At 45.2% G+C, this 22,567-nt stretch overlaps 1 long non-coding RNA gene across 1 annotated transcript; it reads right to left on the reverse strand.

The window, feature by feature from the left end:
• Positions 1–4,815: 4,815 nt before the first annotated feature.
• On the reverse strand, positions 4,816–22,544 carry LOC142657642 (uncharacterized). Its single transcript, XR_012849960.1, has 5 exons — positions 22,431–22,544; positions 20,593–20,645; positions 8,051–8,083; positions 7,668–7,800; positions 4,816–4,938 (listed from the first exon to the last, which is right to left on the reverse strand). It is a non-coding gene; the product is annotated as an uncharacterized LOC142657642 (long non-coding RNA).
• Between the last annotated feature and the right edge of the window lie 23 nt (positions 22,545–22,567).

Here is a 22,567-nt window from a genome sequence, read left to right on the forward strand (position 1 = left end):
GAATATTCCAGGAAACCCAATTAATGGGCGCACTTTTTCTGGGAACACTATGACTGATGTTTAATCTAACTATGGGACACACTGATTCTATTGTTACTGAGGTCATTGTTTATGGGAGCACTCTATGGCTGACACTGTGGGAGAGATTTGGCTTTGTAAGTAGTGATCTCAATGGGGCATGACCAGAATTTGAAGGTGAGATTTACGCGCTTATCTGGAATGCTTCTGAAAATGTTTCTCAGAAGTTGGCATTTATGTTCCTCTCTAAGGGCGGATTTACACGAGCGTGTGCAATTTGCGCACGCAAAAAATGCGGCGTTTTGCGTGCGCAAAAGGCACTTAACAGTTCCGTGTGCCATGATCATATGATGCGCGGCTGCGTGCTTTTCGCGCAGCCGCCATCATTATGACACTCTGTTTTGATGTTTGTAAACAGAAAAGCACCACGTGGGCGTCCGTAACGGCTGAAATTACGGGGATGTTTCAGCCTGAAAACATCCCTGTAATTTCAGCCGTACCTGCATGTGCAGGCGCTTGAACGCCGCGTCCATTACGGACGTAATTGGCGCTGCTATTCATTGGAGTCAATGAATAACGGCTCCAATTACGGCCAAAGAAGTGACAGGTCACTTCTTTGACGCGGGCGTCTATTTATGCGCCGTTATTTGACAGCGGCGCGTAAATATACGCCTCGTGTGAACAGACAAACGTCTGCCCATTGCTTTCAATGGGCAGATGTTTGTCAGCGCTATTTTCGGACGTAATTCGGGGCAAAAACGCCCGAATTACGTCCGTAAATAGGCCGTGTGAACATACCCTTACATTCATAGTTTTACTGCTGTTGCGCGAAACACGCGCGTCCCACGGAAGTGCTTCCGTGTGCTGCGCATGATTTTCACGCACCCATTGACTTCAATGGGTGTGTGATGCGCGAAAAATGCCGAAATAGAGGACCTGTCGTGAGTTTTACGCAACACACTCACGCTGCGCAAAAATCACCGACAGTCTGCACTGCTCCATAGACTAGAACAGGTTCGTGCCACGCGCGTGAAAAGCACGCGTGTTGCACGGACGTATTACACGTTCGTGTAAATCCGCCCTAATTCTGGTGGATTGGCGGCATTCCCTACCCAGATATCACCGTTTTTTGTACCATGCAGTGGAGACGTGCGCGGTACTGTCACCATTGGCTCATCAGCTGTTGACTACAGGATTGTAGTCTCTTCAGTAATAATGGTCGGGATGTACATGACTATAATGACTGCACGGGACCCCCAGACCTCCCGACCCCTGACCCTGCTTGTATCTGTACTTCCCGCACCGTTAGATAGATTTGTTTCCGGTTGCATCACCTTTACTGGTGACATTTGTCTTGCGACATGTTTTGTCTTCCACAGAAATAGTCACGTTGTTTACTCAAAAGGAGAATTTCACTTAAAAATAAGATACTTAACCTCTTGGGTACCATAATGAGAAGAAAAACAGTCACAGTATTGTATGAAGGATGCCTGTAGTATACCGACATATATATAAAAGAGTATCCGGCACACCAATTTTGAAACAAAGGTATTTTTTTTATTTTGTTTTTGTTTTTAATGCCAGTGGCAGAGTGCGACGTTTCGGTCTAGGTGACCTTCATCAGGCACTGAGCCGTGCTGGGAAACTGAATTGACGAGCGCTAGTGGTGCTGATAGCGCCATGATACAGCGGCCAGCCGCTATCAGCACCACTTGGTGTGCCGGACAGTGGCGGATTAAGTAAACCATGGGCCCTGGGCTGTTCCACAAGCTTGGGCCCCCTTCTCCACCACCGCCCTGCCACGTCATGTCTATATTAAACACCACCTTTCTGTGTGAGCATTGACAAATGAGTGCTACGATTCCCCTTGTCAAAGGGCTGTGTCCCTACACACTGACAGTCTCCAACCATCGCTGACAGTATCACACTGTGTAGGGACACATCCTCCTGACAAGGGGAATGGTAACACGCATTTGTCTATTAGTCCTGGGTACACAAAGACTTTATGTGGAATACAAGGATTTCCGATAACTGACATGTCAGGAGAGGTGACAGATCTATAAATGCAATCACTCACAGGAGATGTCTTCACTGATGAGTCGTTCTCTTTTCTTCTCCATCTGACACAGACCGCTATGGCGACTTCTCCTGATGACTGCAGAGTTTCCTGATGAGAAATCTTTTCCCCTTGATTCTGTAGCCATTTTCAGCATCTATAGCAACATAAAAATTCAGAAATAAACACCATAAATTGTCTTATACCCCAGACCCCTAAGCAAATTAAGACCCAGGCCCATACATTAACTCAAACCAATAAATTCAGTCCCCAAGAGGTAACTAAACTTTTAAAAAACATTTGGCGTGTCATAGTGAGAGTGATATGTCAGAAGTTTTGATTGATGGGGGTCCCAGCATTGAGACCACCACCGATCACTAAAACAAAGCAGCAGGAGTGCCCGGGTGAGCGCTGTTCCACTTAATTTCTGACTGTCTTTTCTCTGCGCGGTGTACGGACTCATAGACTTTCTGTTGTGCCCATAGACCCCATGCTCGGCTATCAGAGGAAAGACGATCAGAAACAAAGTGGCTCCTCACTCACCTGAGCGCTTCTGCCACTTTGTTTCAGCGATTGGTGGGGTCTCAGTGCCCGGACCCCCACCGATTAGAACATTTGACATGTCACTATAACATGTAATTTTTTGTAAAAAGTTTCGTTAGTTACCCTTTAAGCAGTCAGACACCCCTCCCCAGTGCATCTGACTGACCGCTGAGTGCCCTATGGGAGGGTCTAAGTGTCTGACACTTAGGGCGGATTTACACGAGTGTGTGCGTTTTGCGCACGCAAAAAATGCGGCGTTTTGCGCGCGCAAAAGGCACTTAACAGCTCCGTGTGTCATCAGTGTATGATGCGCGGCTGCGTGCCTTTCGCGCAGCCGCCATCATTATGACACTCTGTTTGTATGTTTGTAGCACCTGGTGCTTTTCTGTTTGCAATCATAGTTATACTGCTGTTGAACAAATCACGCACGTCCCACGGAGGTGCCCCCGTGTGGCATGCGTGATTTTCACGCACCCATTGACTTCAATGGGTGCGTGATGCACAAAAAACGCAGAAATATAGGACATGTCGTCAGTTTTACGCAGCGGACTCACGCTGCGAAAAAATCACTGACAGTCTGCACTGCCCCATATACTTGCATAGGTCTGTGCGACGCGCGTGAAAAGCACTCGCGTTGCACGGACGTATTACACGTTCGTGTAAATCCGCCCTTATGGCTCTGGGGGGGAAGGATTTATTCCCCTATAGAACCCTGAACAGTCAATCAAACGCTCTGCCCCCCCCTCCCCCCCTGCAGTATAATAACTACTGAGGGCTCTATGGGGGAGATTATACTGCAGGGGGGGTTCTGAGCATCTGACTTACTGCAGAGGGCTCTATGGGTGGGAAATTATTTTGCACACAAAAAATGTGAGATTAAACACCCTATATACAATTCACACTAACACCAAACACTATATATTCAAACCACACACACTATATAGACTTACATTATAGACACTATAAACACAGCACACACTATATACACAGCACACACTATATACACTATATACACAGCACACACTATATACACAGCACACACTATATACACAGCACACACTATATACACAGCACACACTATATACACTATATACACAGCACACACTATATACACTATATACACAGCACACACTATATACACAGCACACACTATATACACAGCACACACTATATAGACTTACATTAACACACACACACACACACACACACACACACACACACACACACATACACACACACACTTACCACAGTCTCTTCCTCTGCGGTGCTTGTCTCTGGCAGCCTCCGGGACCTTAATCATGTGACTGTGACGTCACCACAGGTCCTTCACCCTCTAGTTTCAGTTTTGCCGTTATCAGGCAGCTGCTGGAGGTTTAGACAGGAGGGAGAGTGTACAGCAGCACAGAGGAGCAGACTGTCAGAGAGACTCCAGCACCTGCCCATCACAATCTCTGACAGTCTGCTCTCTACAGCTGATGTGCTGTGCCCCTGTTCCCTGGCCGCAATTGACTCCCCCTGCACATTCCCCCCGCCTCTTGTGGGACCGATGATCACTAGAATGCGGCCGGCAGCAGCAGCCCTGGAGAGTTTTGGTTCACTTGTGTGCGGTGTGGGAAGCTATGGGGCCCCTGCAAGCCTTGGGCCCCGGGCGACCGCCCGAAACGCCCATATGGGGATCCGCTACTGGTGCCGGATACTCTTTTATATTTATGTTTGGGTTGGGCCCCTATCCGTGCAAAACCTCACCCTTCCACGTATCTGGTGCTCTCTGAACCTATACACAAACATGTAGTATACCGACACTATTAGTGCATGTTTTTCATACAATAGAAGATATAAATTCTAAGGGTTAGTTCACACAGAGTATTTTAGCACTAAAAAACATCCGAGATCGCCACCATTGATTTCAATGGGGGGCAAAGGAGTTGTTTTTTTCTCCGGCGGCTTTTGGCAGCTTGCGGGGGGAAAAAAAGCAGCATGTCCTTTCTTGCTGCAGTTTCCGCCCCTGACCCCAATGATAGGCAGAAAACCAGCGCCGCTCATTTTACCCGCAGTCCTTGCATTAGCTTCAAAGGCCGCGGCCCAAAAATGCCCTGTAAAAAAAGTGCAGATTTTTTTTTCTGCCTGCAAAAAAAACTCTGTGTGAACAGGGACCAATGGATTTCCAAAAGAAATGAAGTACAATAAAATCCCTTTAATCTGGCAATAATTGCTAATCTGGCCAGTCATAGAAGATTACTTGTATAACATTGTAATGGAAAGGACATTCACATCAGTAGCTCTTTGTTTCGAATGCTGTGTCAGATTTTCAGTAACAGTGCCTAAGGGGATAAACAAAAATATTACTTCTGGTCTCTTCTGGTCTCTTCAAAGTCATGAGGATCCTTTCCCACATACAGTATTCATCTATAGGGTGTGTAGCCATCTAGTCTACTTACAACATTACTGTATGGAGGAGGAATATAGGGTGACAGTGGGGTGGGCAGCATAGATTTTCAGAACAAAAACATAATATCTGATAATCCGGTATCCTCAGGGCAGCTGGGGTTCCGATTATTGAATATTTCGCACCATTAGTCAACTATTAATACTAATTTACAGAGACACATGCATATAATATATATACTGAGGGGTCCACTCTGTTGCAGGTGAAAGATATAGGGGTTTTCTCATAAAACGACCCCATTAATGTGCCCTATTAGAACGCATATGGACGTTATAGAAGGGAATTGTATAGCCAGATGCGGCTTCCGCTGGGGAAAACAGCGGATCTCAGGGGGCTTAGAAAAGCTGGATCGGCTTCTATACAAAAAGTGGTTGTCTTTATGAAACAACCCCCTTTAAATTATAAAAAATGTTTTCTGCTGAAGCCGCCACTAGGGGGAGCTCTTCGTTTTAAGTGACTTAATCCCATGCATTTTGCTACTTGGTGGTGAGAACGTGTGCAGGACTCCCCTCTAGAGGAACTACATTGTTAGCAAGCAATGAGGTGGCTACTTGGTAAATGGAAAGGGCGAGGACGTGCCCTTGGTAAATGGAAAGGGCAAAACCCGGCGCCATAATGAGGGGCACACCCACTTTAATATTTGCGATTGGATCCCCTCCAATCTATGTATGCCACTGCTTGTTACACCCATAAAAACTTCTTTAGGCCTTTTACACAGTTTTTTGTTGTGGTTCTTGCTGTGGAAACCGCGGGAAAAAACAGCCAAAGTTGCCTCCCATTGATTTCAATGGGAGGCAAAGGCGTTTTTTACCCGGGAGCGAAAAAAAACGCTTGCGGGAAGAAGAAGTGACATGCCCTTTCTTCGGGCGTTTCCGTCTCTGACCTCCCATTGACATCAATGAGAGGCAGAGAAAGCGTTTTCCGCTGCATTTTTTGCCCTCGGCTGAAAAACGCCATGAAACATATGGCAAGTGTTCTGCCGGCAGATTAAAATCTGCCTCAAAATGCCTGAAGGAATTTTGAGTCAGATTTTTCCGCCTACAAAATACTGAATGTTAACATACCCTTAAACTGAATGTCCACTTAGGAATATAATTTCCTTTTTATCTTATTAGCTTAAAAATTCTGTGCCTATTTATTTCTACATACATCCTTATAGCTGTCAGAGCTTCAAATCCGCCGCATAGAAATAAATTAAAACTATAACATAAAGGCTGCCAGCAACCACCACTAGAGGGAGCCTAAGAGCAACCACCACAAGAGGGGCCCTGGAGCTTACTGCATACTGTAGGTTTTGAGATCTACTGAGTTGAGATCTGACCATGGGGGGCGGAGATTTTTTTTTTAATATAAATAAATAGACATTACCTTTTTCATTAAATTTAGCGCTACACAACATATAGAAGAATCCAGCACTTATCAGACGCAGTTACAAGAGGAATAAGCAACAAGTACATCTAGTGACTCACAGGTGACGTCTTCTCTGATGTAGAGTCCTCTTTCTTAATCTTCTCCACTCAGCCCGGAGCCACGAACGCTTCTTCCAGTCACAACCTGTCTGCAGAGTTTTCTGCCAGACATCTTAGGTTCCTAACTTTTCCCATCATCCTCCCTACCTTTTGCAACGCAAACTCCCAATCATGGTGCTCTAACAATGTCACCATGCTGCTATCCCTAATACTGTGCCTGCTGTGCTGCCCAGTGCCCCCAAATACTGTACTGCAGTAATTAGTGCCACACAGCGCCCTCAAATCTAATTGTACCCAGCAAATAGTAATAATGCACCCCAGAGAGCTAAATTAGTAATAGTATTCCCCATACTGCCATTAGTAATAGTGCTCCCCCACCATGCCCCTATTAGTAATTATGTTCCCACCAGAGAGCCCCCACTAGTAATAGTGCTCTCCCAAAGTGCCCCCCATTAGTAAATTATTTTCCCCCACAGTGTCCCCACTAGTAATTGCGCTCCCCCACTAGTATTTATGCCCCCCACAGTACCCCCACTAGTAATACTGCTCTCCACAGTTGCTGACCTCTGATTTAAAGATTGAACTCAATAATAACATAGTATCCATTTTATAAGCTCCCCCTAGTGGTGGCAGTAGGCAATCAGCACATTATTTTTTTTTTAACTCTACGTGTGTGCGGCGGATTTAGTGCTGTATATCAGGGGGGAAAAAGAGCTCCGACCAATATAAGGATATATTGAAAAAATATTCCGAATTTTGGATGTAAAAATTGCATGATTGTGAAGGGTGCAGGTTCACTTTAAGGATACTCCGCTAGTGCACTGCAGTTGCGCCGCCGCCTTCACTTATAACAGAAGTTTGCAGCTGCTCACGGAATAACTATTTTGCCGGGAAGCCTTCACATAATGTATTTTATTATGCCAGATGCTGACCTGGAGGGGGGAGTTATCAGTCAGACGTGGGACACCTTACAGCTCCATGGAGTGTCTGAATATTATGGAGTCCAGGCGGGTGGCATCGCTCATATAACATTACACGCTTCAGCCTGGTAGAGTTTCTTGCTAGGGGGAGCTGTTACTCTCATGCTCTTTTATCTGTCGTGAAATATGATTTCAATTAAAATGTGCAAAATTACCATCTGTTTGTTGTGTATCAGTCTCTTCTCCGCAGGTCTGGGGACATAATGTCTCGGAGTGTACTGTGACGTCTATGGAATCTAAAATCGACTGTATTATCTGCGCTGGAAACATTTAGTCGACATCATCACACTGAAATTGAAACAATTATACAGAGGTACATTACCTTCTAATCATTATGATCCTGGCGGCCATTGTACTGCTGCGTTTCGCACATGGAGGCACTTAGTAAGAAATCACTGAGTTTTAAAACCTACAACTGAGCCATCCGATGATTGCAAGACATTAAACTGTAGATATTCATCATGAAAAACGCATATACAATCCCTTTGGATATAACAATTGCCAGGCGATTAAAATTGGTTATAACAATAACACTTACCCTTGCGGAATACCTTGTATCAGCTGCGTCAGCCTGAAAAAAAATAAGAAACGCGTTATGGAAAAAAAATACAAAATTCAAGATGGTGTTTAAAGGGGTTGTCCAGATTAGAAAACCCATTATCAAGTACCGAGTCAATAGAGGGACCCCAATCAGGACCCAAATCTATTAGCCAAAGTGGAGAGATGCTACCAAGAGCATCTGCTATTCTGGAGGACCCGGCTTGTCTGTGCACTACAAGTACAGTCCATTAATATAAACAGGAACACTGTATTCTTTAATTTGACTTGCGGTGGCGCTGCAGGGAAATTAAAACACTTGCTGCTAGATTCCACCACAGCTGATCACTGGGGACCACCCTGAGATCAGTATTATTGGCGGACCCTTCTAACAAAAAGGGATTGTCCAAAGCAACTCCTGTTCCTGAGGAAGGGAGAGATATATTTGTGAAGCTGGGGAACTGGTGGGCCGAGAGGTGCATAAATCCTCAGCATCTCCACCAATTGAATTGTTGCTCTGCCCTTTATAGTTGTGGAGATAGTCAGCCTCACTTTAATAATTTTTTTTACTCTTTGCTATACATCGCCACGGGTCCAGCTCCCGACAACCCTGGCAAACAGCTGATTTTACTGTGGGAAGCCCCGTCCAGCCAGACATTGATTCCTGCAGCGGCCACTGCAGGGGAAATGTAGTATTGCATGGCGAACATTCAGATGTGTAATACAAGGACTCGGAGCGGGGGACCCCCTTCGGTGACGTCCATATGCCCTAACAGGTCATATGGATCAGTGTTGTCTTCATGAGACATTGTCTGAGAAATGAATTTTATTCCCTCGTTTTTGGATACATTTTTGAACTTATTACCTTGCGAAAGTTTGACCTTCATAGATCCGGCTTTAGGGAGATTTCTACAAATAAATAACTCATTCATCACAAGTGAATTGTTTTAAGGGAATACTGTTGTTGAAGGCCGATGAAGAAAAACATTTTTGTTTTTTAAGGCCACGTCAATAACTACATAGCAGACATGACGGGACGTGAACCTTCTCCTCTCATTGACTAGGTGTCATAAGAGATCGATTGCTTTACCACATTGAAAAGAGCTGGAACTGAGGGCAAACTTGAAAGAGATCATAATTTAAAAAAGTTTAGATAATTTTTTTTTTTTAATAAATAAATCTGTTTGTCACGTAATGAAAAAAGTACAATATAAACTTAAATTATTCCTAAACCTAATAATCTAATTCTGGGATGAGTCGACTTTACACCAGAAAGTTGTGCAGTAATTTTAGGGTACATTTACATGAGACAATTTTGGTTGAGTGAAAAAAAACAACACGGTTTTCGATGCGGTTTTGTCTGTGCAGTTTTTACAGGTGAAACTTGTACAATAAATGTGTTTCACCTGTAAACTCTGCACAGGCAAAAAACACAAAAATACTTTTTTTTTTGTGTGCAGTTTTCCGCATCAATTTGGTGCGGCTTTTCAGCCGGAATTCCCTGCGGCGACCAGGGCTTTTAAGCAGCCTATCCGCCCTGTGTGAACATACCCTAATGGAAACATTTGCACGTTTGGAGTGTTTTAACCCCACTCCTAGTTTTGGCTTACAAATATTGATGAAAAATACTGACCAAATACTGGCGTTTGAGAGAGACCTTGGCCCCATGCACACGACCGTAGATTTTATCCATAATTACCGTCCATAATTCATTTCTATGGCCGACAGACACCTTCCCGTATATATTTCCGTATATTTACGGGCCTTAGAAAGTTTCCGGAAAAAATAGGACATGTCCTATTTTTTTTATTTTACGGACCGTGCTCCCATACTTTATAATGGGAGCACAGACTGCAAATGTGGGTGACTGTCCACGGCCTGCTGTAGCCCTAATCACAGACCGTGATTACAGCTATGGCCGTGTACAGGGGGCCTTAGTGTGCATTCAGACGTTATGGTTCAGGTGCGGTTAAAACCGCATAGAAAAACCACATCCAAAAAACGCATCCTGAGTTACAGGATATAACTCAGGATCAGTACAGGATAAGTAATGTAATGTATGTAACAGTGACTCCACCAGCAGAATAGTGAGTGCAGCTCTGGAGTATAATACAGGATATAACTCAGGATCAGTACAGCATAAGTAATGTTTGTACACAGTGAGTGCAGCTCTGGAGTATAATACAGGATGTAACTCCGGATCAGTACAGGATAAGTAATGTAATGTATGTACACAGTGACTCCACCAGCAGAATAGTGAGTGCAGCTCTGGAGTATAATACAGGATATAACTCAGGATCACTACAGGATAAGTGTAATGAGGGGGGTAAGGAAACAGACAAGTGAGCCCTAATCTACCCGCCACTCAGTCCCTGCCTACTTGCAACGACCCGCCCTAGGCGACGGGGTACAACTGGGCGACGGTCCCTACGCTCAATAAGTGCCCGACAGACAAACAGACAAGGGTACACAGAAGCAAGGGAAAAGGGGCAGTTGCCCACGGCAACACCGTGAGCAACAAGAGTGGTGAACGAGCTGAGTCAAACCAGGAGTGTACGAGGTACCAAATGCAGAGCAGGAGAGTAGTGAACAAGTCGAGTCAAACCAGGAGTGTACGAGGTACCAAACGCAGCGGAGGAGAGTAGTCAGTAAGCCAGGGTCAATATGAAGCAGGGTAAAATGGTTCAAGAAGCTGCAGCAGGGCCAGGAAACAAAACAAGAATCACAAGCAAGGAGGAACAGGAAAGGCAGGTATAAAAAGACAGAGGGCGGGAGCTAGCTCCGTCTGGCCAGGCTGTGATAGGCTCTCCCACTCCTAAGCCTGCCATCCTGAGTGGTGGAAGATGGAGTCAGTCTCACAGACATAGAAGCAGGTGCAGACTGATTACCTATGGGCGTGGATACAGAAGCTGTGCCTTGCAGATCCTTAACAATAAGTAATGTATTGTATGTACACAGTGACTTCAGCAGAATAGGGAGTGCAGCTCTGGAGTATAATACAGGATATAACTCAGGATCAGTACAGGATAAGTAATGTAATGTATGTACACAGTGACTCCACCAGCAGAATAGTGAGTGCAGCTCTGGAGTATAATACAAGATGTAACTCAGAATCAGTACAGGATAAGTAATGTAATGTATGTACACAGTGACTCCACCAACAGAATAGGGAGTGCAGCTCTGGAGTGTAATACAGGATGTAACTCAGGATTAGTACAATAAAAGTAATGTAATGTACACAGTGACTCCACCAGCAGAATAGTGAGTGCAGCTCTGGAGTATAATACAGGATGTAACTCAGGATCAGTACAGGATAAGTAATGTAATGTATGTACACAGTGACTCCACCAGCAGAATAGTGAGTGCAGCTCTGGAGTATAATACAGGATATAACTCAGGATCAGTACAGGATAAGTAATGTAATGTATGTACACAGTGACTCCACCAGCAGAATAGTGAGTGCAGCTCTGGAGTATAATACAAGATGTAACTCAGGATCAGTACAGGATAAGTAATGTAATGTATGTACACAGTGACTCCACCAGCAGAATAGGGAGTGCAGCTCTGGAGTATAATACAAGATGTAACTCAGGATCAGTACAGGATAAGAAATGTAATGTATGTACACAGTGACTCCACCAGCAGAATAGTGAGTGCAGCTCTGGAGTATAATACAAGATGTAACTCAGGATCAGTACAGGATAAGTAATGTAATGTATGTACACAGTGACTCCACCAACAGAATAGGGAGTGCAGCTCTGGAGTATAATACAGGATATAACTCAGGATCAGTACAGGATAAGTAATGTAATGTATGTACACAGTGACTCCACCAGCAGAATAGTGAGTGCAGCTCTGGAGTATAATAAAGGATGTAACTCAGGATCAGTACAGGATAAGTAATGTAATGTATGTACACAATGACTCCACCAGCAGAATAGTGAGTGCAGCTCTGGAGTATAATGCAGGATGTAACTCAGGACCAGTACAGGATAAGTAATGTAATGTATGCACACGGTGACAACTTTTTATTTAAATTTCCATCTATCTATCCTAGTTATCAGAATATAATAGCTATAGTTTGCAACACAAAGGTTTTACAAGCAATATTCAAATTAACCAGCCTGAGCCCTTCAAGCCATTTAGATGCACTGGTGGTTCCTTCCAGGGATGTATACTATTGGGAGGGCATTTAGTGGGTTCACAAAAGTCTGTTGTTTAGGGCATCTCCTACATTAGTATTTTCACATAAAGTCCAGCTGTTGTCTCCAGAACCTATTTAACCTGCCCGCATGGTGCTCGGCCATAATAAATCTCCTTACTGTGCTCATTGCAATAGCAGTAAAGTTTACGCAGCACCGTAATATCCACCGGTAAAATATTCCACTGAAATTGTGTATTAAATTCAAGAGAATTGCCAGGAAGACAATGATAGCGCAAATAAAAATTGGGGCCGTTTTATAGCATTTGATTCTTTTTATGCGGTATCAGAAATTCACAGGGAAATACTGAATGTAATGAATATTCTTCATTCAGATTGAACTCTGAAACATCCCCCTCCAAGCAGTAAAGTGACCCCCAGTGTTAGCGAATATTTCATATGTCATAGAGAAGTGCCCGGAGATAGAATGAGGGAGGTATGAGGGCTGGGACCACCACCTATTGCTAACAAAGGGGCTCCACAGGTGCATTAGAATCCCGTTCATTCCTATGGCAACACTAGCGGTCTGGGGTTTGAATGAATTTTTAAATTATGTTCTGGGGATTGATTCCTTTTTGGAGTCAGGCTCGGGGTCTAAATGGGTTTAGGGGTCTGGTCTGGTTTTCCCTCTAAAAATAATAATAAAACGTGATGTAAATAGTTCTCCAAAATTTCCAAAACGTTAACAAGAAAACTAAGACCCTGTTCACACTGAGTTTTTTTGCAGGCAGAAAATTCTGCCTCAAAGTTCCGTCTGGAATTTTGAGGCAGATTTTGATCTGCCTGCACGCTGTATGCCGCGTTTTCGCCCGTGGCTATTGAGCGCTGCGGGCAAAATCGCCGCGAAAAACGCTTTCTCTGCTTCTCATTGACGTCAATGGGAGGTCAGAGACGTATACGCCAGAAGATAGGGCATGTAGCTTCTTTTTCCCGCAAGACGGTTTTACAGTTTTCCGGCGTGTTTTTCGACGCGGTTTCCTCGTAAAAAAACCTCAGTGTAAACAGGGCCATACTGTTAGTGTTTAGCTTGGACCTACACCTGACTGCAGATCCAGGTAAGGCCTTGTACACATCACGCTTTTTACTCTCATCTGAGTTATACATTGGAGGTATAGGCATACAGTGGAATACGTTGCCCGAAGTCCCTAGGAAGAGAGGTACTTGAAGCACTGTGTCCAGGGAACCTGCTGACATCGCTGTCCATGTATCCACATCACTGTCCACAGTCCCCGGCCAAAGCAACGCAAGCACACTGGCTGGGGACACTGGTCCTGGGGAAACCCTTGACATCACTGTCCATATATGGTAGTCACAAATGCACTCTCTGTCTCATCAGATGTTCAGTGTGGTGCTGCTGTGCCTCCACCATGATTTACACTGCGGCTCTGCTTTTATAGAAAGAATAGAATAATTCTGAACTACAATCAAGAAAAAGAAGAAAAGAAAATGAACAAGTGCCACATATTTACTGAAGTCATTTATCCAGTTTGAAAATATGAGATTTACCGCCATTTTTTGGGAGCATTACAATAATATAAATGCCCTATACTTGCCGTCATTGGAGATGGATCTACGTGATCTGATCCAAATCCAGAAAACAAGTGGCTGTTATGAAAAATAATACAAGGTTTGTAGGAGAACAGAAGTGACGGTCAGCGGAGCCACTTCTCAGCGTAACGCCTCCGATTCCTGTAAGACTGATGGACGTCGTGGTCTACAAGATAAATGAGAATTTCCTGCATGAATGGCTGCTACTTTTCACTGTTGATGGAACAAACAGACATTTAGGAAACTTTTTACTTTAAAGATTTCGACCTTGTCAATAGTATTGTTTCATATAGGCAGCGGAGAACATCTACACTATAGTGAAGTGTGAAAAAAAACAACCATATGTTTATCTATCAGTGGCGTATATAGAAGAGAGGGGGCCGAGTAGCAGAAATCAAATTCAGCCCCCATTATTTTTTGCCACCCAGGCCTGAATATGCCATAAATGTCTGATATACGGCTTTCAGCTCTGGGATCCGCACCTATCTACAGAACAAGGGTCACCCGACCTTGTCCTGCCATCCAGGTGGAGAATGAACGGAGAGGTGGCTGCATACCTGTATGCGTCTCTCTGTTCACTTCTATGGGAGTTACGAAAACAGCCGAGCAAGCCCTCTGATTCATTAAAAACGGATGACGTACGGACGTAACGCGGACATTTATGAAACATTGTCAGTTTCTTGGGGATGCAAATAGGACACGCTTGTGCGGATAAGGCCTTAGGTTCACTTATAGTACTGCTGGGGCCAGGTGTAACCCAAAGGTCGTCATTGTGGCCCCTGACCCAGTAATGGACGTCTGACTAAAGCTTTTAGGAGATCGGATTACTTACTGTAAGTAATTCTTATGCGCTCCAAAGAATCTTAGAAAACCCTGCTAAACTTAGGGTATGTGCACTCACAAACTCAAGAACGTCAGAGAAAACAGCCTCTGATTTTTAGGCGTTTTTGAAGCGGAAAATGAAGCTTCTTTTAATTTGGAGCTTCATTTTGAGGCGTTTTTCATAGTGTTCAATGGAAAATCAGCTCCAAAAAACGCCTCAAGAAGTGACCTGCTACTTCTTTTTACGGACCATCTTTTTACGCTTCGTTGTTTAGAACAGTGGTGTAAAAAGATGCCCCGTATGAACTAAGTGCTGTTTTTCCCATTGATTTCAATGGGCAGATGTTTGTAGGCGTTCAGCTTCCGTTTTTTTCAGGCGTTTTTCGAGGCGTAAACCCCCCGAAATACGCCTTAAAACACTGTGTGTGAACATACCCTTACTACGCCTTCCACCAATTCAGGTACAAAATTCTGCGCTGATTAATATATCCGTATAGGGGAGCTCTGCTTTTCTGACTTGATATAGTTCTGGCTGCTACCACTAGAGGGCATTAACCACACATGGATTGGGTGAGCTCATTATCATTTTTGGCCACATCGCAGACGCACCTCCGACACGCTGTGGTTGCTATGTGTGAACTCACCCTTATACAGCTTGTATGGAGCCTAATTGGAGCTGTATAAATCTGTATGCAGTGAGCTTCCCCTAGTGGTGGCTGTTGGTAGCACTTATGACAGTGTCTAGGGGCGTAACTAGGAAAGACGGAGCCCCATGGCAAACTTTTGACCGGGCCCCCCCCTCCCCTGGGTGCCACACACAGCCCCCCAGAAGATAGTGCCGTACAGCCCCCCTGTAGATAGCGCCATACAGCCCCCCCTGTAGATAGCACCATACAGCCCCCTATAGATAGCACCCCCACCTCACCCTTGTAGATAGTGCAAAACAATCCCCCACTGTACATAGCACCCCTCAAACAAATAAATCTTTATACCTAGGCCCCGTTCCCACGACAAACAGGGCAGCTCCAAAGCATCACCGGCGACTGGGATCCTTGCGTAGGCCGGCGTGATCCAGTGACCTCATTACGCCGTCTTGCGCAGGGATCCTGTGCCTGATAGGCCGCTGGCCGAACATGACCTGTAGTCTAGTAAATGGCAGAGGAAGGAGATACCTCCCTGCTCTGCTATAGTGTTCAATAGTATCTCCATCCTAAGGACGCAGATACTATTGCATGTGGCGTCGCTACCTCTGTAGCAGCCGTAGCGTCTGCTAGTAGCTCCACTGGGCATGGGCCGGCAGGCAGCATGGGCCCCATCACGTCGTGGGCCCCGTAGCAGCCGCTATGGCTGTTATAGCGGTAGTTACGCCACTGACAGTGTTACAGCAAGCAAAGGGGGCAGGTCAGTGCCGGTCGTCTTTTCATCACTGGCCCCATAGCAGCCGTATGCCCTGTAGGTAAAGCACTGAGTAATGAGAATTTGCCTCTCGGAGAGATAACCACCGCGAAACCCCCCCGATTGCTAAAGCGAAGTAGCAACTTTTTTCGGAGGCCACATAGTCGGCCAGTAACTTTAATGGAGTCGTCAGGAACTGGAGGGCGCAACGCTTTCCTTGTGAATATTTCTCACATTCCTTTAAATGGGACTATAGGAAAATTCCAGGACTACAACTTTGGTCTGTGAAGTTTTGTTATAATTTTAAGGTTTTTTTTGTTTTTTTCATTTGATAAAAAGATATTTGTGATTGCTGCCTCATAAGACTATAGGGAGCTGGAACTTTTCTATATCTACGGAAGATTCCGGTTGCCGTAGAAACTGCAAAGTGAAATAAATGTTCAGTAAATTGGACTTTTGCTGCTTGTATTTGATCGCATTCTTTGAAAGTGCGACAGGGGGAGGGGCGGGGAGCGGAATATGTCAAATAGTTTTGCAAATAAATAGGATTTTGCAATTATGGGCTCCTATGAAGATCATTGACAGCCAAGGTTATCCGGGATCACATAAATATCCCGAAACAAAAATGACTTCAAATACTATTTGTAATATATGTGAATTGTTAGGGCCAGTTCACACAGAGGTTTTTGATACGGAAACCGCGCCAAAAAGCCTCCCATTGATTCCAATGGGAGGCAGAGGCGTTTTTTTTTCCCGCCAGCGGAAAAACCGTCTCGCAGGAAAAAGAAGCGACATGCCCTATCTTCGGGCGTTTACGTCACTGACCTCCCATTGACATCAACGGGAGGCAGAGGAAGCGTATTTCGCGGCGCTCAATGGCCGCGGGTGAAAAACCCGGCAAACGGCGTGCAGGCAAATCAGAATCTGCCTCACAATTACAGACGGAATTTTGAGGCAGAATTTTCTGCCTGCAAAGAACTCCGTGTGAACATAGCCTTAAAGGCAAAGAAAAATTAGGAGCATTTCCACCCACAAACTATATCCAGGCCTACATGAAGAGGCGTCGAAAAAAGCTCCTGGGCACCATCACCCTCAGTCATAAACATGTGCCACTTATAGCACTTCACTTCTTAAAGGGGTTCTCCATGTTGGACAATCTCTACTTGTTAGAACGGTCCCTTGATAATAAGCAGATCACAAAGCATCTTCTTGCTGGGACCCCCAACGATCAGCTGTAATCTGTGGGGAAACATGGCAGTAAGTGTTCAGTTTCCCTGCAGCGCCACCACAGGGAAAATGAAGTATTACACAGTGCCCATTCATATCAATGTGTTGTCTGTGTAATATAGGACAGGTCCTCCAGAGCAAAAGACGCTCTATGTAACCGCTCCCCACTCTGGCCAAGAGATGAGGACCCTGAACAAAGGACCCCCCTCTATTAACTCAGAAATCCCTAATCGGGTGTATGAAAATAGGTTTCCTAAACTGGACAACCCCTTTAAACAGGCTATTTGGCTGCTTCAGGGTTGGCGGGAATGTCATCCTTTGCTATGATACTAGAGGTATATCTACGGGCAATAACTAATATATGACCAGGTCTGCGGAGGCCCCCGGGCAAACCATAATGTTGTCACGGCCGCACTGCTGCTAAAGGGCAGCATAAGTCGAGCTGTCGTAGTCGTCAGGGCTGCACTACTACTAATGGCCATCAGAGGGCGAGCAGTCATTTAAAAGAGCACTCCACCTGTAAGCAGTTGCTTATCTTGCAGATTCTCTGGTGCATGCATCGCACGTAATGAAAGTGATTGTGGTCGCTTTGTGACCCTTAGGCCTCATTTACACGAGCGTAATATACGCGCGTGCGACGCGCGTGCTTTTCACGCGTGTCGTACGCACCTATATTACTCTATGGGGCAGTGCAGACGATGCGTGAAATTTGCGCTGCGCGAGTGCGTGGCGTAAAACTCACAACATGTTCTATAATCGTGCGTTTTTCGCGCGTCACGCACCCATTGAAGTCAATGGGTGCGTGAAAACCACGCATGCCGCACGGAAGCACTTCCGTGCGAACTGCGTGATTCGCGCAAGAGCTGTCAAACTGAATGTAAACAGAAAAGCACCACGTGCTTTTCTGTTTACAAACTTCCGAACGGAGTGTCTTAGACATGAGCGAACCGAACTTTACCGGGTTCGGCCGAACTCGTTTTGACCGAAGCCGGCAGGAGACAGTCACTGTGCAGGGTGCTGAAAGAGTTAAACTGGTTCAGCACCCTGCACAGTGACTTCCGATCCCAATATACGTGAACGTGTCAAAAAAAAAAAAAAGTTCTGACTTACCGATAACTCCCGGCTTCTTCCTCCAGTCTGACCTCCCGGGATGACAATTCAGTTCAAGTGACAGCTGCAGCCAATCACAGGCCAAGCACAGGCTGCAGCGGTCACATGGACTGCCGCGTCATCCAGGGAGGTGGGGCCAGATGTCAAGAGAGGCGCGTCACCAAGGACACGTCACCAAGGACGCGTCACCAAGGCAACGGCCGGGAAGTTCTCGGTAAGTACGAACCTCTTTTTTTTTAAACAGGTTACGCGATATGGTGATCGGAATGCACTGTCGAGGGTGCTGAAAGAGTTACTGCCGATCAGTTAACTCTTTCAGCACCTTGGACAGTGACTGACGTAGACTAGCCTCATCTCTATGATGGCGGCTGCGCGAAAATCACGCAGCCGCGCATCATACACGGATGACACACGGAGCTGTCAAGTGCCTTTTGCGCACACAAAACGCACACGCTCATGTAAATGAGGCCTTAGGCATCATTTACACAAGCATAATATACGCGCATGCTTTTCATGTGTGTCGTACGCACCTATATTAGTCTATGGGGCAGTGCAGACAGTCCGTGAGTTTTGCGCAGCGTGAGTCCGTTGCGTAAAACTCACGACTTGTTCTATATTTCGCCGTTTTTCGCGCACCCATTGAAGTCAATGGGTGCGTGAAAACCACGCATGCCTCACGGAAGCACTTCTGTGCGAACTGCGTGAATCGCGCAACAGCTGTCAAACTCTGAATGTAAACAGAAAAGCACCACGTGATTCTCTGTTTACAAACATCCAAACAGAGTGTCATAATGATGGCGGCTGCGCGAAAATCACACAGCCGCGCATCATACACTGATGACACACGAAGCTGTTAAGTGCCTTTTGCGCACGCAAAACGCTGTGTTTTTTGCGTGTGCAAAACGCACACGCTCGTGTAAATAAGGCCTTAAGTTGTCGCGGCACATTCTGGGTTGCAAATTGACCACATTCGCTCTCATTACCGGCGATTCAGGTGGTGCGACACAGCGATCTTCGGCCGAGCGACTTGTATCGCTACCAAAGTCGCCGTGTAGCCCCAGCCTTATTTAACTTTGGCTATGATTTTTGGACTACGAGCCTGTCTACTGACCCAGTACAATTTATTGTCCATGTTTCTAATCAAACTCGCCTAACCACGATCCTCTTAGCCATCGTCTACTTTAGAACATCTCGGGGTCGCGATCTAGGAGTCTCCTTGCAGCATGAGTCCGGACCAGCCTTCCAGGAGCCTAGGGTGGAGACAAGGGGGCTACTGAGACCTTATTCACACGAAAGCTGAATACGTCCGTGTGATGGCCGTTAAAACAACAGCCGTCACACGGACGCACGGTTTTCAATGGGGCCGTTCACATGGCCGTTGTTTCAACAGAGAGTGTGAAGGGTCCGTTGAAAAATAGAACCTGTCCTACGATCCCTCCATAGGCTCAAGTGTATGGGGATCCGTGAAAACTGAACCCGCACAGGGGCACCTTGGATGTGAAAAAGTGACGTTTTTCACGTCTGAGTTTGCCCAGGCTCGTGTGACGTTTTTCACGTCTGAGTTTGCCCACGCTCGTGTGAATCTAGACTTAGTGCCTTGAGTCAGCCAGTGTCCATCAGGTAACGGTAGTGCCTGCTGTCCTTTGTCCTACTTGGGCGCTGCATCCAGGTACTCCTCCAGTATTTGAGGGTTATAACCATCATACCAGGCACAACATAACGCCACCACAATACCCAAATAAAAGCGCTACATAATAATGTCACAGGGTGCCCCACTAATACCAACATTCACTGCCTAAATATATACAGTGATGTCCAGATAAGGAATTGTTCACACTTGGCGGATACGCTGCAGATTTGCAGGTGAAAAATCTACAGCGTATTACAGAAGCAGAAAAGTGGAGATTTTAAGTCTCCTTTAGCAAATCTCATCCACAAGCTGCAGAAAATTTCCACGTGGACATTGACCTGCAGTGCAGATTGTTGAAGATTTCCCCTATTGCGTTCAAAGTCAGATTTTTTTTTAATCACAGTTTGGTGCAGATTTTCTGGCAGATTTCCCGGCGGATTGTGGGTCGGAATTGTTGTGTGAATAGTCTCTTAAGGATGACATGCAGTTGTTGTGCAATTTTGGTGAGGATTCCCGAAATATAAATCTGCACCTTCAGAGGATTTTGGGGTGCAGTGCGAGAATTTGAAGTCCCATCGGTCACAGAAAGTAGTAATTTTGTGCTTTTTACCTGAATGGGGAGAAATGCGACTACATTTTCTTGCGGATCAAACACTCTCCAACCTCAAAAATAAAAGAAATATAAAAAACTTGTCATGTTACCACATCGTCCAATGGCTGCTGCGTTACAGGACGTCACTATAGACAAAACGTCACAGACCCCAGACCAGACCCCCTAAACTAATAGACCCCAGACTAGACCCCCTAAAATAATAGACCCCCCAGACCAGACCCCCTAAACTAATAGACCCCAGACTAGACCCCCTAAAATAATAGACCCCAGACTAGACCCCCTAAAATAATAGACCCCAGACTAGACCCCCTAAACTAATAGACCCCCCAGACTAGACCCCCTAAACTAATAGACCCCCCAGACCAGACCCCCTAAACTAATAGACCCCAGACTAGACTGACCCCTTATTACCTCTCCTCGTTCCTGCAGCTTGCAGTCCTCTTCACTCTCGGGGTGACCGACAATGAGGACTTCAGAAACAGAGGGTGGTAAATATTAATCAGGACGCAGTGCCCATATATTCCGGGAGAGTTGGCGTGTGTGACTTTAACCCCTTGACGCATTATCACGTACATGTACATGATACGTATCATAGAGAAGTATAGAGCGCGCTCACGGGCTGAGCGTGCTCCATACACTGCGGGTGTCAGCTGTGTTTTAGAGCTGACACCCGCGGTGTTTCTGGCCATTTAACCCCTCAAATGCTGCGGCCAATCGCGACCGCAGCATCTGAAGTATTGAAAAGAGGGGGCGGCCCCCTCCGACAGCTCATCAGCGCCCCCACACTGTGATTAGGGGGGTGCCGGTGGTTGTCATGGCAGCCCAGGGGCTTAATGAAGGCCCCCAGGTCTGCCTCTGTTAAGCCGTGTCTCTTGTAAAAATGATAATATACTGCAATGCATTAGTAATGTAGTAATTGTACCAACGATCTAACGATCACTGGTTCAAGTCCCTTAGGGGGACTAATAAAATGTGTAAAAAAAAGTTTCATTAAAAGAATGTAAGTTTGAAAAACCTCTTTTCCCATTTTTCCTCTAAAGTAATGTCAAAAATAAAACAAAATTGCTGCGTCCGTAAAAGTCTGAACTATTACAATATAGCGTTATTTAATCGCACGGTGAATGCCGTAAAAAAAAAAGTTAAAAACCCCAAAATTGCTGTTTTTTTGTCACCTTAGCTCGCAAAAATTTTTTAATAAAAAGTGATCAAAAGTTGTACAGACCACAATGGTACCAATAAAAACTAGTTATAACTCTCAGACTGTGGCGACATAAAACAATTTTTTTTTTAGCAAAAAGTTTTGTTTTTTTAAAGTAATAAAATATATTAAAAAAAACGATAGAAATTTGGTATCACCGCACTCGTATTGAGCCGCAGAATAAAGTTAAGTTGTCATTTTTACCACACGGTGCAAGTCGTAAAAATGAAAAACAAAAAACAATGTGGGAATCACAGTTTTTTTCCAATTTCAGCCCGCAAAGAACTTTTTCAGTTTCCCGGTACATTATATGGCACTTTAAACGCTACCAATAGAAACTACAACTCCTCCCGCAAACAATAAGCCTTCACACCGCTCTATTGACGGAAAAATAAAAAAAGTTATGGCTCTTGGAACGCGGAGAGTGAAAAACGAAAACGAAAAAATGAAAACCGGCTCGCTCCTTAAAGGGGTTAAATCTGATAGCGGAAGATCAGGTGATACTGCTGTATAGGCAAACCTATGACCTCTCTAAACTTTGAGACAAGAATACCAGGAACAATGGAGATGCCCGTTTTGCCATTCACTTCAATTCCAATGTGACTTGAAAGAAAAACCAATTGTGCAATGACCTAACCATTTGTGTAGTCTGCCTGTCCCGCTAATAAGACCAGTAGCCCCAGTTATACTACGACCCCCACCGTCCAGCAACAGCACAATGGGCTCTAGATCTTATTGCGCATGCGCATTACAGCTCCTTGACCTTGTTCAGAA

This window comes from Rhinoderma darwinii, chromosome 7, assembly GCF_050947455.1.
Source record: "Rhinoderma darwinii isolate aRhiDar2 chromosome 7, aRhiDar2.hap1, whole genome shotgun sequence".
Lineage (NCBI taxonomy): Eukaryota > Metazoa > Chordata > Amphibia > Anura > Rhinodermatidae > Rhinoderma > Rhinoderma darwinii.